Below are 15,342 nucleotides of genomic sequence, written 5' to 3'. Positions count from 1 at the left end.
AGGTAAAGGACCCAATTTTGGTTTTATGCCTTCAGTTTGCGATCAGCTCTCAGACTGCTTGTAGGAGTTAGTTGTCTAAGTCTAATGTATGCTGTAATCAAAGTAATGTACTGTGTCTGTTAAACTTGGTCTTAGAGCTTTTTTTCCACAGCTTGTGTGTGGAAACATGGATGAGGGATGGATTTGAAAGCAAATGTTTTTCAGCTGTCTTGTGTGCTATAACATGAATCAGTCTGAGAAATTAGTGATATTTTTGTTTGTTCCAGGTTGTTTCTGTTGGGAAGAGAATTTGGTGACAACGCCTGGTGCTTTTTAAACTCCTTATCCAAAGAATGTAAACAAAAATTATTTAATTAACCTGAAAGCCATCAGCTCTTGTTTAAAATCTTACCGGTCCCCTGGCAGGAGTTTCTCCTGGCTTTCTCACAGCTTTGTTTCTAGTGCCCCTCTGGGGGCCTTCACACTGTGGAGCCCTTTCAGCTCCTTTTAACTGCTCTGGAAGAGCAGGCAAGTGTAACTCTGTGCTTGCATTCTGGTTTGGTACTTCCAGTTCTCTCTGGCATTTTGTTGTTAGTGCAGGTAGGCTTGTCTTGGGTACCACTAACAAACGAGTGTTTAACTGCTTTTTTGTTTAGCCTAAGTGAAAAGTAGTTGCTATCCCCATCGGTGTTTGAGCCTGTGCCTGAATGGAAATTAAGAGCATGCTTTCTGGGAGCCGCTGTTCTCCAACAGCATATTACACCCCAGTTCAATCTATTGAACCATAATGAAATAGGATGTTATTAATCTGCTGTTTCCCATACATTTTAAACACAAACATAACTATGTGCGTGAGAGTGGTGCTGCAGAAATTCAGTGTGTAAGGACAGAAAAAGAAAAGACTGCAGTGGATCAACATGTATTCTCTGACTCAGCATGTTATTTGAAGATTGTAATTTATCATTTTTGGGACAAAACCAGCTGATACAGGCAAATAATGATTTTAAAATTATTTTTTCTTAGGATGCTTTAATACATATATTGTTTGATAGCTTGGAAAACCTATGTGTTTTAAATTGCACATATTCCTCAAATAGAGTTAGATAATGAAGGAAATATGAATATGTTTTGAAGGGTAGTGACATTTACAGAACTGGTGGAATTTCAGAGCATCAGATACTAAACAGCAGTTGTAATACCTTGAAGTATAAAGTAGATTTTAAATGCATGAATGGACCATAATATATATATAAACATATATAGTACTTTAATAATAATATAATAGTATGCGTGAATATTATCTATTTCATATATAATTTATAGTCCACGTTTAAAAGTCCATCCATACTTATATACATACATATGTAACAGAAAAAAAATAAATCAGATTTTTTGATGTAGAGAGGGAGCAATTGTCATACTGAGGGAGAAAATGGGAGATAATTTATCTGTACTGTATAAAAATTACTGACACTCTTTTACATGTATGGGGAAGAAAAAGTACTGACGGGTAACAAAGAAGGAGAACAGAGAGCCTACAAAATCTGGAAAAGTGTTTGAACTAAATCACTATTTGTTGTGACACTTGATGTGAGCAAAAAAAGCTCAACTGCTTTAAGGATGGAAAGCAAAAGGATAAAAGTTATTGATTCACAGTGAGAATAGATGACAGGTAACTTATGAACCATGCAGGTCAATATTAAATGTAGGGTTTTTTATTAATTCTGTGTCTAAATGACTTAAAGTGGCAAATTTCAAAAGTGGTTAATTCTTCAGCGGGGCTGAACAGGAGGTCTGGCTGATCTCCACATTTGGATGTTTAGTCTAATTTGAATGGTTTTAGGGATCCGAGTTTGAGCCGCTCTTTCAAAGCAGAGGACATTAAAGGGAAGGCAAGGCAAGGCTTTCCAGCAGCTTTTGGTTGAGGAAAGGTCTGACTTTGGGTTGAGACATTACAGCAAACACAGTCTGCAGGGGTGCAAAACATCTGTCAGAGCTGTACCTGAGCCAATCTGTCAGAGTCCTACCAGATTGCTCCTGTACGTGGTCTGTGCTGGCTCTGATCCTTACAAACTTAAATGAAGGGGCTGCGTGTCTGTCTCACTTCAGCAGTCTCCTTTCAGAAGATGTTTTTCCTCTATGGATTATGTGACTGGCTTTATTGATTAGGTAGAAAAGCTGGCCTGGCAAGCTGGGCACTGAAGTAGGTGTGCAGAGATCTGGCACAGTTGCCTGGCTCAGACAGGGATCCTTTTTTCCTTTCGAGATGTTGGCAAATCACTTGATCTGTGCCGGTTCCCCAGGTGCAGTCTGCAGAGAAAAGGCTCCTAACCTTGAAATCAGCCTAATTTTGGAACAGATTTTCTTCTTGGACTAAAATCAAGAACCTCTCTAACCCGATCTGCTTTGAAGGTGGAGGGAGAAAGTATATGAAGTACTATGATTTCCTTTCTTGGTCTGAGCTCCTATTCTAGGCAGTGATGGAATAGTTATCTCCCTGGCATGTCAGAGACTCATTCTTAAACAGCTGTATCTATTAGAATCTTGTACATAAAAATAGTTGCAGTTTTTTGAGTTTCAGAAACAGCTGCTTAGAAGCTGTTTCAGTTAAAATTCCTGCTAGCACCAATGCACCCTTCTCGCAAGCGGTTTTAAGTCACCCACTATGCATTTGTTGCCCAGATTAAATAACGCATGTCCAAAGCAGTTTCTGTGGAGAACAGTCCATAGATAAAATATATTCCTGCAAATCTTTTGCTGACGTTAAAAGTCCCAAATGTTAAAAATAACGTATTTATTGAAGCTTTTTTTTAATAGTAAAAATGTATGGCTATGGGAAACTTTGTGATTCGCGTTTCCTGGTCTTACTGGTATGGGTATTGATTTAAAACTCTTGACCAGTCCACTGTAATTGTATGATTTTTAGTACCAGGACCTAATGAGCTAGACAGGGATTTTCAATGCCAGTTTCATTCTAATTCAGTATAAGAGGAGTCCTTTTTCTTTTGTTTCAGAAAGAGGAAAAATAAGAAACAGATAACAGGGAAGGTGGAGAAGATATACAATTCACGTACTTCATTTTGCTGTCCATCCCTCATTTATTTCTCCTTCTAATTTTTTTAGTACCTAGAAAATAATGGGCAAATGTCATCAAAAGATTGAAACTCAAAGTATTGTTCTTCTGTGCTGCTAAACCTGACTAACTGAGAAGATAATGATGCCAAAGGTGGTCACTTTGCTTTTGCATATACATAGAATGACCATACTTTCAGTATACTGCAAAAAGACAACTGTTACTTAAATAGGTAACTGAAGCTAATAGTCAAGGCCAGTGATATCCGTGTCATTGTACTCAGACTATGATTTCATAAGGAACGCTACTGCAATAAACACTTTGGCTGCTGTAAAGTGGATGTTAATCCTTATGTCATAGCTCTAAACTTAACTGCTTCTCTTGGTACTTTTAAAATACTGTTGTATATACATTTCACTCAATATAGTTGAGTTTTCTTTTGCGTGATTGTTTTATCTGTGAATTAAACTCCAGATAATTTTTTTAAAAAAACCCCTCATTTCAATTTTGATTTGGCAAATGCAGCAGTCTAGTAGACTTGGAATAAATGGTCTCAAAATGGCATGAGATTGAATGCTTCCAGTTGTCGTTACTGCTTACAGAAATAAAGGCTGCAGGTTGCTGTGAACTGGCAAGGAAGACCGTGCAGATTTGGGATTCGTTCCCCAGCTTTTGTCAATTGGCAGCGCTCTGTTGACTGTAGAGCTACACTTCTATAAATCCGTGCATTAACAGACTTTGAGGGGTAGTCGTGCCCTTCATATCTGCATATGCAGATCACTCACCGTGCTGCTGATCACGCACACCAGTTTTAAAGCCACCGCTTATCTCTGTGCATGTGAGAAAATGCCCTGGCTCTAGTGTAACAGTGTCAAGATGATATGTGCTTCTGGAAGGATGTTCTCATAGGTGTGATGATGGAAGCCCTGTCATCCCGTCAGGGTGGTCTGATTATCAAATGTTTTATATTGTGCTTGCATGTTGTTCCTGTGCTTACTACAAAAATCAAGGCTCAGTAGCTTTATGGGAGGTTTCAAAATAGGCTCAAGTAAATGTAGCACTTGATTAAAAAATGGTTTTATAGCACTGTGATTCGCGGTACATTTTTTTCAAGTGCCTTTTCGATGGATACCTTCAGTTTCCTTTTCTTTGTACAGATTCATATTTCAGCAAAAATATGAGCCACCTTCACCTTAGTGAAAGCTTTAAAATCTATTTCAGAATGCATTGGGGCAATATCACTTAACCTAGAAGCGATATTGATATCTTTCTTCTTAATTACATACTTATTTATTTATTTTTAATTAATGAGGCTGTCCACCACTATTCAAGCAACAAAATGTGCACATTTGGTCATGCTGCTTTACTTCTCTCCCCGTGTGCTTCTTTTTAAGGTAGAACACTTGCTGTGCTGAGAGCTAAACCTAAGCTAAGTGGATGTTAAGACAACACTTAACCTTCATCCTTTCCTTCAAAATTCTATTTAGGAGAACTGTATTTTTTTGAAGCTCTAGTTGATTTTTTTGAGATGCATGCTGAGGGACTTGCCTGCATACCTAAACAGGTAATGCAAGAAAATGGAACAAATGTTTTCCTTCATGACTTTGCACTCCCCTCTTTTTTCCAGTCTCCTAAATATTATGAATATGAGGCCAAAAAAAAAAAAAAAAAAAAAGCTGGAAAGCAACAATTTCAGGATTCTGCTGGATTCCAAAAATTTTGAAAAAATAGGGCCAAAAAAAAAAAAAAAAAAAGACATTCTACTTTTATGGCTTTATAATTACTACTAGACGTAAATGAGGACCAGCAAGAGTTCACCTCATGGAGTGTTCTTGATATGAAGTCCCTGGACTACACTGGAAAATGTTTTTGACCATTAAGCTCCTGGCAAATCTAGTATTACTGGTGCTGAACAAAACCCTGAGGCACTTTGGCATTAATGAAATTGAAGAAGCACCTTGTGACTTCAGCTTTAATCACTGGAATGTGGAACAAAATTACCTGCAATGAATCTGAGTTCAACCACAAGAAAAAATGTGATTTTTGCAAAGGAAATCTCTATGAAAGTATACATTGTAAAATGGAGTCATAGTACATATCAAAAATTACAGAATTTGGATACATAGAGTTTTTCTTGCATCTTGCATTATAGTATTATTCCTGAAAGAAGGAGAAAATGCCTTTTTTTTTTTTTTTTTTCTCTTTATTCTGAAGAGACCATAAACTTGGTGGCAGGAGGAGGAGGGAATGAAAAATTTTCTCACTTTCACAGTGCAGTATTAAGTAAGATGTCCATATCACACATGTGCAGCTATGTAATAGCTTCTAATCTGCAGCATGTGTGATTGGAGAACATCCAGTTTCCAGCATGCAAACCCAAAATATTTAAGTTTTAAGTGTTTACACATGGCTCAGCTGTCAGTTCCTCTTAAACACTAGTCACTATGTGTGTCTCTACTCTCCTGGACTTGACAAAATCAAACTTTGGGGCTGGTTGCTGTGCTTACAGACTTAAAGCTAGGCAAATCTATGTTCTTCCTTTCAAGGTTCCCTAGTTGTGAAATTCATCCTAACATTTTCAAGTGATTTAACAGATCACTTGAAATTCTTTATGTGTAGAGATCAGTGTTTGGGAACATCGGAATAGAATTTTGAATTTTTTATTTTTTTTTTTTTTTGCAATTGTGAAACTGCAAATATATATGGGAAAAAAAAGGCAAACAAAAATAAATCAGCTTGACTGTATGTAATCACATGAGATTAGGACCTGAGGATTTGAGAAAAACATGGCAGACTGAGATGTGGGATTAAAAAAAAAAGAGATGTTAACAACACTGCATTTAGGGTTTCCTTGCATGGCAGGGAGTACCTGGATTAGTTATTATTGTAGGAGCTTCATAGAGATAAGCAAAATGTGTGCTTAGTTTTTGCCATACTTGAGAAACATACTATGGGCATTTTAATATAGGTTAGTAGAAAACTGACAGAAGATTTTCATGCAAATGTTATGTTAAAATCCAGAAGAAGTGAGTTCAGACTACTGATGGAAAATGTAATGGTTAATATTAGCTTTGATTCATGTTGCAGAACAAAACCTTTCCATTTTGTTTATGTGAGTTGATGTAGGAAAGAAAAAAAAAAGTTGAGAGTAAAGCCTGATCTCATTTCAGTTAAAAGTAGCAGTAAAATAGAGAGTCAAATACTTGTTTGTTGGTGGTGCTTGCTGAATGGCAGTGAAAAACACTTTGCCAGGGGAGGAAATCCAGAAGTGACTTAAAAAGAGGAGCACCAAAGAGCTGGTCTGAGACCTGTACGATAGGAATGGTGCTCCTCTCAAGCTGTAGCTACTGGTCCTCTAATTCTAACACACCAGGGAAATGCACCAGCTGAGACCTACACTTGAGCTGGGAGGTCCTGAGGATGCAGGTACCTGTTGATTGCTTGGATACCTGCACGTGTCTAATCTTACTGACAGTATTAGCCCGTGTGCTGAAATTAAAATGTGTTTTGCTAGATGGCTGGGCAGTGGTGTGTGTGCATGGTAGGATATACTGCTGTCAACTCAGTAGGTGTTACAAAGATGCTGAAAGACAACTGTTCTAAGGCTGGTGATGAGCACTTGTGGAAGTGCTTCCCTGAACCAAGTCCTAGAGGTAACTCTAAGTTCCAGCTGGTGTGTACTTCACATTAAAATTTTCCTAGCTGGTTAAACATTTGGATGTAGTCTCTGATCGACCAGTCTTTGTGTATGGCAGTCTTTTTGTTCTCTTGTGTGGTCAGGAGGCGAAGGTGTACCCCCACTTTTCACAGGGCTTAGGTAAAGGCAAGCAAGACAGTGAGATGAGGTGAAATGTGACCCTCCAATTGGAAATGCCAGATGTGAAAACAAAGTTGTGATGTTTACACAAATGATTTTCTCCTTGCCAAAAGACACTTATGCTTACAAGACTAGATGTCCCAGCAGCATATGATTGGAATTTGTGATGGCATTTGGATGTCCCTTGTAGACTTAAAAAATTTTAATGCTGCTTCTGGCTTCTGTGTCATAAAATTTAAATGAGAACCTCTAAGTCTTTCGGAGTGCCAAAATATTTTGTAAACAGTGTTTTGCAGTGGAGAGTCAGGGCTTCTGAAATATTGGGAAGAGTTTTGTTAGACAATAGTCTGTCTCTAAGAGAACCTGTAAAAAGGATATAGAAAATGGAAGAAAATGTCAACTGCCTCCTAAATATGTGAACTTGGAAATATTTAATAGAAAGTAGTAAAAGTGAGACAAAATGCCATAAAATAGACATCTAAGGTTTACGCTGTGATGCATGGAACTGTCTATACTAGATAAACGGGAAACTGTCTTCAAATATACTAGCCTTTGGTTTCAAGTTCATGAATTTGATGCCTTTGACAGTAAACTTAACTTTTAAATTTGGGAAAAATCCAAAAGTTTTTTGCTGCTTTGTTCTTTTCTCACCAAGCAAATTATCTTCCTTATTTGTAACTTTGCAAAGGCAGAAAGATCTCTTTTAGTAAATGCTTGCTGATGTGTTTAGGTTACTATCCTGATAAGCTCAGTTAGGAATCAGTCTAGATGAAACTAGACCGAAATAATAGTTTATAGCTACAGCTAGTTTGAAAACTGGTAGGATAATGCCTGAGTCTGTCTTAAATTTTTTTTCTCTTTTTCTGCTCTAAGAATGGGATATAATTATTTGTTAACATTTACATTCAAAGCAACTAGGATACGTGTTTCCAGTTTCTTATCAAGCTTTCAACAAAATTTTAAAACAGTTCTTGGACTAATCTGGCTAATGAAAGACTTTTATCTTTCGTTGAAAAGGATTTCAAAAAAGGTTCTGTGAGAATTTGAAAGGAAATGTTTCTTTCATTTTTTTCTTATTATAGTTTGTACAGATGGCAAGGGAAACTTAAGTAACTTAAGGTTGTGACTTCTTGGTATATCAAAGCCCCATTATATGTATTTATTTTCTAGGAAGCAAGTTTATATCTGATTTATTTTTTTTTTCACCTTTAAATATACTTACGGTTCTTGAAAATTAGTAAGCCCAATTTCTTACACTGTGTGATGAAACAGCGCATAAGCTCAAGTGTTTTACTAATTTAGGGTAAAAACAGGTAAAGACAGCAGCTTGTGGTGTTTACTGAAAAGAAGTGACTGAAGAAGTTACTTATGCGTTTATATGAGAATAGTGTAAACAATAAAGGGCAAATGAAACTAGCAACTATTAAAATGGGGGAGTGATTTCTCACTACAAGAAATAATTAAGGTGTATGTGGGATTTTATACATATCTATGTCTACCTATAAAAATAAAGAAAATTACTTAGAAGTTGAATTGTGACTACTTATCAGACAATTAAATCTGCAGTAGGAATAAATTAATAGAATTTTGATTTTCAAAAAGTCTCAGAATATTAAATAGGTTCCAGAGGATTTCAAATAAGATAATGCTGCACTGTATTTAATATGGGTAAATTCAATGACCAGGATAATTATAGGCTTGTCAGACCAATATTAATCCAGGCAAGATAATGAAGAGCCTGATACGAGACTCAATTAATATAAAATTAAAAGAAGTTATAAGATAATTAATGCCAATAGGCATGCATTTATAGACAATAGATTTTCTTAAGCTCACTTTATCTCTTCTGATGAGATAACACGTTTGATTTGCGACTGTAGTGTTAGTAATGCAATGGAAGTATTTAAAGCATTTGACTTGCTACCATCTGGCATTTAGCTAAGAAAATAAGCAAATGTAAAGTCAGCTAGTGCATATTAAATGGATGGAAAATAGTAATTGATGGGGCTCAAAATGTACTTAGAAATTAGAAACCGTACCAATGAAGTGGAATAAAACCAAATTCATTATTGGAAAAAGTTTGTAAACACAAATTACTCGGGTAATGGTAAATCTTTGGGAGAGGGAGGGAAAACCAAGAAACACTTGCTCATGTTGATCATATGCAGATTTACATATTTAGAAATAACAAATGACTGTCATATGTTCCTGGTTGGGCTTGGTAGGGACTCTAAAAGAAGTTGTGTCTTGATGGTACACGTGAGCTGTGTCTGCCTACCTATATGCTATAACATCATTAGGTTGTCTTCAAGAAGCAGCCCACCTAGGAGGTAGGAAAACTGAGAAAATACATCTGGGGTTCTAGGCTGGCTTGCACGTGTCCTTTGGTTTTTGTTGTTTATTCAGTGCTAATCCCCATAGCCCCTTTGGTGTGTGTCAGCGTGGTCCTGCCTCTTCCCGTGTCTGACCATGGCATCCTACGCTGCCCCAGCCAGGCACAGCGCCGCTGCTTCTGCTGCTGTGTGTCGGCTGGGAAGGGTGTGTGGGTGCATCGGTGGGGTGAGGTGGTCCTCAAGGAGAGCTGTGCTAGGTGCAAGCTGGGTTTTGAGCAGCTGCTGCTGTAGAGAGAGGGGAGTGTAATGCAGGGGTAGAGGAAGGCATTGGTCCTGAAGAGGGTGGCGGGTCCTTAATGGCCCTGACCAGCCTCACTTGGGGCCTCCACCTGCACCCCCTGCCCATGGGCCCAGGACAGAGCTGAAATACACCATGCTCAGGGAATACATCATGTCCCTTAGCAAGTGGCCGTGCATCATTCGTGCCCTGATGCTGCTCTGACTCCTGCAGTTGCTGAGGATGGGGTGCAGCCTCGCTGCAATCTGATAGGCACTCTCCTTTGGGTACATGTTGTATCCAAAGGGCAGATACTGAACTCCCTCTACCTTGTCCTTAGGTTTTAATCAGTCTTCCACACAAGCTGGTTAGGTCTTGCTGGTTTTAAGTGTGCCCAAAGATGTAACGTTAGGTACACAGGGTATATAGAAGTCAAATAGGGAAACAAGGTGTCCAGGTATCTTCTTGGCTTATGCAGCCAATATATGGCAAACAACTCTGGTAGTTCATGCTTCATCTCCACCAATTCTGCTTTTAGTGTGGGAAGTTTACTATTAGGGCCAGCTTCTAGGTTATAACAGTTTGAAGTGTGCATGTTTCATGCACAGTATGTCAAATTGACTGTTTTCTTGGCAGGAGATTATTCAGTTTCATCTCACAGTTGTTAATACTTAAAATACCTTTGTTACTTTTGACCTTAAATAATGTATACCAGTATGTTTATGTTTTAAAGCCTGCTGCTCCATTTCATGTAGTCTTACTCTATGTAGTTCATATAAAGTTCACTACAGGCTGAACACTCCATCCTCTTCAGGAAGCAGAGATAATTCCCAGTTTAAAAGGAAGACTGATTTCATATGCAAACTAGAGGAATAATGAGCCATCAAAAAAAAATCAAAATGAAGGGAAATGTAGATAATCACTTTCAATTGAAAAACAGTTGAACTGAAATAAGATGGGTAATTTGATAATATATTGCAGTGAAATGTTGAAGTGGAGCATGCTCTTCTGAAGCGAGAGCAAGATGTATTCAAGATTAAACAGCTGAATAGGTGTAAATGAAATCTTTTCTTGACTAAAAGTGCAATCTTGTTGTTTTAAAAATTCAGCTTCATTGCTCTATTTTCTAGATTCCATCTTGTAACAGAATGGCTCCTGTCCAGGGGTGGATCTCTGCTTTAAAGAGATGCTTAAAGAAATTATTATCCCTGGGGGAAAAGAGATATGTGCATAGTGAGTGTGTTTATAGTAATCGTGCTTCATCACAAAATATAATCTCCTTTGCATGCAGTGGCTACTGTAAAATTATAATTGAGTGGTAAATGAAATGCTCTCCATAAAAAAGATCTCCCACCTCCTCTGTGTAAACTTAATACTGGTGGAAATTGGTGGTAAGTCTATAATCACTAAATCAAGTGTGTGTGTATATATGTGTGTGTACGTATATACGTGTTAAAAAACAGTTTGGGAAGACAGTAAACTTAAGAACATCTCTTAGTGTGTTTTGGCTTCTTAACTGAAACTTGAGTGTTTGAATTTGTCCTCTCTGAATATTGGCTTAAAAAGAAGATGAGAAAGAAAAGCAAATATGAAAGAGAGCTCAAAAACATTCCCTGAAAAGGCAGAAGCAGCTTTCTTCCCTAAACTCATGAACTGACAAGGCTGACCTCAATAGTTGCTGGTTGGTTTCTGTTTGTTATTACTTCTGACTAATTACAAAAATTTACTTTGACCACTTACTTTTTTTCTGCTGTCGTCATTTAGGTCATCATCTTGTAACAACGAATTTCACAGACTAGTTGCTGTATGTAGGGAAGAAGGGATGATAAATAAGAGTTTTGAATTTTCCTTTTTCACTTGTCTGAGTGGTCATCTTTTGCAAGAAAAGATGAATAGAAATTAATAAATTATATTTTCAGTTAGTTTATTATATTTCTTTGAGAATCTCTTCCTTTCCCTGTCACTTGGTTATAGAGCCTGAGCACTTCTAATCACATCTATCACCTGTCTGAATTAATCAGGTATCATCTGTTCCCTTTGAAATGAAGAATCTTCAAGTGAACAAAATATGCCACTTAAGCATAAATTTGATTTCTGTGATGACTTTATACTATCTTTCACCTTATCCCATTTCCTTTCTTATGTAAAACAGCAATGTATTACTCTTTTGACTGTTACAGTACATTGAACAGTATTACAGTAGTTTCAAAAGTGTTTCATTTGGGATTCAGACATTTCCAGAGCTCAGTGTGTCTTTAATGTGTTAATGATTCATGTGTAAATGTTAGTTTATAGCATCTCTTCTACTACAACTGGTTTTCCTTTATTTCTTCAGCAAATTTGTTCTCAATAAAAATTTCAGTATCTGGAGGATGCATGAAGTCTGTCATGCTAACTTTATTTCATGCAGTAAACATAATTTTACGGATGGGATTTTCTCCTAGTCTTGTCAAAGTCCTCTGAGAAATCCTACAGGGCAAAATTTTTGGACCCATGCTGTTCTGCTTGTGTATTACTTTAAAGTTGCCATCGTGCAGAAATGTAACTCCAGCTACCTATTTGGGTTGATGACATGCAGTTTCTTTTTTCCATCTGAGCTGACACCAGGGAAGCAATTTCTGGCTTGATTAGGTGCCTACCATGACTTTCAGGCTGGTTGCTTGAGGATGACCTGTACTTAAATTGTGAGGAAACAGAGTTGATTTTCAGCTGACCCCCACTGCCTTCTGAAGGATGCTCTGGACTCTGCGCTGCTCACGGCTGGCAGCCTGGAGCAGCCTGCTATCACGGTGCAGGGCTCTTTCATTGTTTGTGCTTCTGAATTCACTTCCAGTTATCTTCCTATTTCGGGCAGATGAACCTGGACCTGTCTTTTGTAGGTCTCTAATAGGGTTAATAGGTGGGGTGAGCTTGGTCAGTCGTGCCTCAATAAGCCTGTGAGAGATGTGAGACACGAGGGAGGAATTTGAAAAGGGAAAAGCAAAATGCAGTTGGGAACAGATCTGTAGCTCCTGCTGATGGAAACGTTCCCTAGATGAGCTGCTGCCTTCCTGAAGCAAAGCCCTGGTACTGAGTCAGCACGTGGAGCCTTTTTCCTCCGAGATCTGTCTGAGGAAAGAGGATTCACTCATGACCTGACGCTTTGATTTCTTATGCTCTACAGATAGTCCAAAAAGGGTGGGCTTCCTTGGGTTCAGCAGGAGGGCGAGACTGACAAAGGAATCAGTATGACTGGCTAGCTGGAAGTTACACACCAGAATTCCAATTAATGTTACACCCTGTTAAGTCTGTAGTTGAAGCCTGGGAAGAAAAGCCCTTTAATATATCCACAAAGAAGTACAGGAAGGTCGAAAGGTCAGTGATAGAAGTAATCCAATCAAGATTTATGCTTTCACCTTGTTCAAAATGTCATTTTGGGAATCTGCTGAAAAATCAGCTATGTTGTTAGTTCAAATATCAAACATTTTTTCCTTAGTATTGGAATTTTTAACTTTTAAATTGTGCTTGAAGATATTTAGTAGTTTGTTGGTGTTTTTTTTTTTTTTAGGGGTATTAAAGAGTTGTTACCATTATGTTACATGAAAATGTGACACAAGATTCAGCATGATTTCTTCTCAAGTGTATATAATGTTTATAAAGCCTCTTAAGGAAAGAACTCTAGTAATTGCATTCTATAACTATGAAATGTCTTGCATAAAATACCATAAACATTAAAACTTCTGCTTCCATCAAAAGATGATAACGTAGCAGTTGCCTCTAGTGAGGGACACAGCTATGCCAATGGCACAAATACTGTTCTAATAAGTCTTAGAAGCCCACTCTGAGAAGTGTAGTAGCTGAGAAGCACTACATTATTTTACCAGTACTTGTTTGATGTAGGAAAATATTTACAGCAAATAAGAGTGAAACTTGAGAGGAGATCGAAATGAAATTTCAATCTCCTGATAGACAGTAAAGAGACAGTAGATTCTTGCTGCTTTAAGTTGAAATGGGAATTTGATTGGCATTATTCTATTAGGGGAACCTGCCTTCACCCTTCCTCTTCTGTTCATGACCTGCAGGGAACTATTTAGAGTTCAGGTGATTCCTAAATATTTGCTATTACGTTTCTCTCGGCTGGGGAACATTCTATCTTTTGATGCAATTCCCCCTCTAGCTTAGAAAAGACAGTTCTCTTTAACCAAGGTATATCAGCAGTTACTCCTTAATCCCTTCTCATAAAGGAACTAATGGCAGAATTATGCCTTGAGGATGTTTCTGACCGTGTGATTTCCTGTTTTGTCTTATGTAGCTCCTTGTTCAAGGTTGTCTGGTATGTTCTCATGATGTCTCTTTACCCAGAGAATTTAGCTAGATCTGTTATAGCTATAACTTTCATATAGCATTTCTCACATTGGAGAAACCTAGTGGCTATGAGCTGCTTACCCTGCTTTGCATTGCCACTCTCGGGAAAATATTTTTCCCTAGTCTGTATGTAGGGTGTTACTGTGATATACTATGAAGCTGTAACTGTAACAAATGTGAACAAAATGGATTTTTCTATTTTGTGCACATTCAGTTTAAAAGTAATGCTTCAGAATCATTATTAATGGAAAAAAAAAATAGCAAGTTGGTGTGTGTATGTGTTTGGGGTTTTTTTACTGTATTCTGCTATTTTACTGAGTTAAGAAAATGGTGATAGTGGGGGCTCTTACTATCTGGGTTTACTTTGGTATATCAATTAAAACATGTGATGCTCGTGTTGTGTGGGTAAGATTTTCAGCAAAGTGAAATGTGTCCTTGGAGCAGAATTGACTGTTATAAGCAAAGAATGCTCTCAGCCTAGGAGGAAACACAGCTAGTTGTGAGGATGTTTATTTGCAGGTGGAAAGTCCTGGGCTCCTGTCTCTGCTTAAAAGATTTTTCTGAACTTTGAATGATGTGTGTTCATTGCAAAATATATAATTGTATTCCAGACGTGCATGTGCTTGTCCTTGTGCAATAGAAGCCTAATGGTAGTTATTTTTTATTCAATATATCATGTAGTTTTGATTTTAGCTTCTTTTTAAAGAATATAGCATGTAATACTGATTACTGGGCTTGGTTGTGCTTCCTGTTTTTTAAGAGAATATTATTTTTGTAGCCCTTTATCAACATAAGGTGATTAGGCCAAGAAGAGGGCTATTCTTGTGTTTTCTGGTTTGGAGGTACACTATATCAGCAAATCAGGCTGCTGTCTGTAGAAACACCTTTTATTACTTTCTCATTTAACTACAGGTGAAACTAAATGGAAATAACAAGAGAATTTCTTTTTCTCTCTTGGCACATGTTCTACCATATGGACTACCATATTTTTGAAAGGCTGCCTGAAGTTGCCCCAGATGTTTCTTACAGTAAAATACTGTATGCATTAATGCATACATACATATGCATACAATGCATAATGCATTAATATGAAGGCAAATTCAAGGTGAAAACACACATGCTCTTTAGATGTTCTGTACCTGTTGAATTCAAGAAAGGTAAAAGAAAAGTTTGTTCCATAAGATAAGAATATTTAAAAAAAAAAAAAAAAGGCTGACAACTGCAGTGAAATAATCTGTTAAACATGAGGGACTGAAATTATCATCATACTGATTAAAAAGGGAAAAGAAAAAGAAGCACTGATCTCTTGAGATTTCAACCAGCTTGGGCTAACTTTGAAGTACATCTAGAAAATAGGTCTTATCCTTCTTTGACTTTGAACTGCACCAAAATGTTACAAGAATAGCTTTGGATCAAAGAGTTCAGGAGCAAACTTTAAATTTTAGGAGATTAATGGCTGGATTTAAGATTCTGACTGTGTTCCATTTCTGGTAGTGATCAGTATCTTGATTATTCTTTT

The sequence above is a fragment of the Calidris pugnax genome, unplaced genomic scaffold (genome assembly GCF_001431845.1).
Source record: "Calidris pugnax isolate Ruff unplaced genomic scaffold, ASM143184v1 scaffold42, whole genome shotgun sequence".
NCBI classification, from domain to species: domain Eukaryota; kingdom Metazoa; phylum Chordata; class Aves; order Charadriiformes; family Scolopacidae; genus Calidris; species Calidris pugnax.
Note: the sequence above shows the minus strand (reverse complement) of the source record.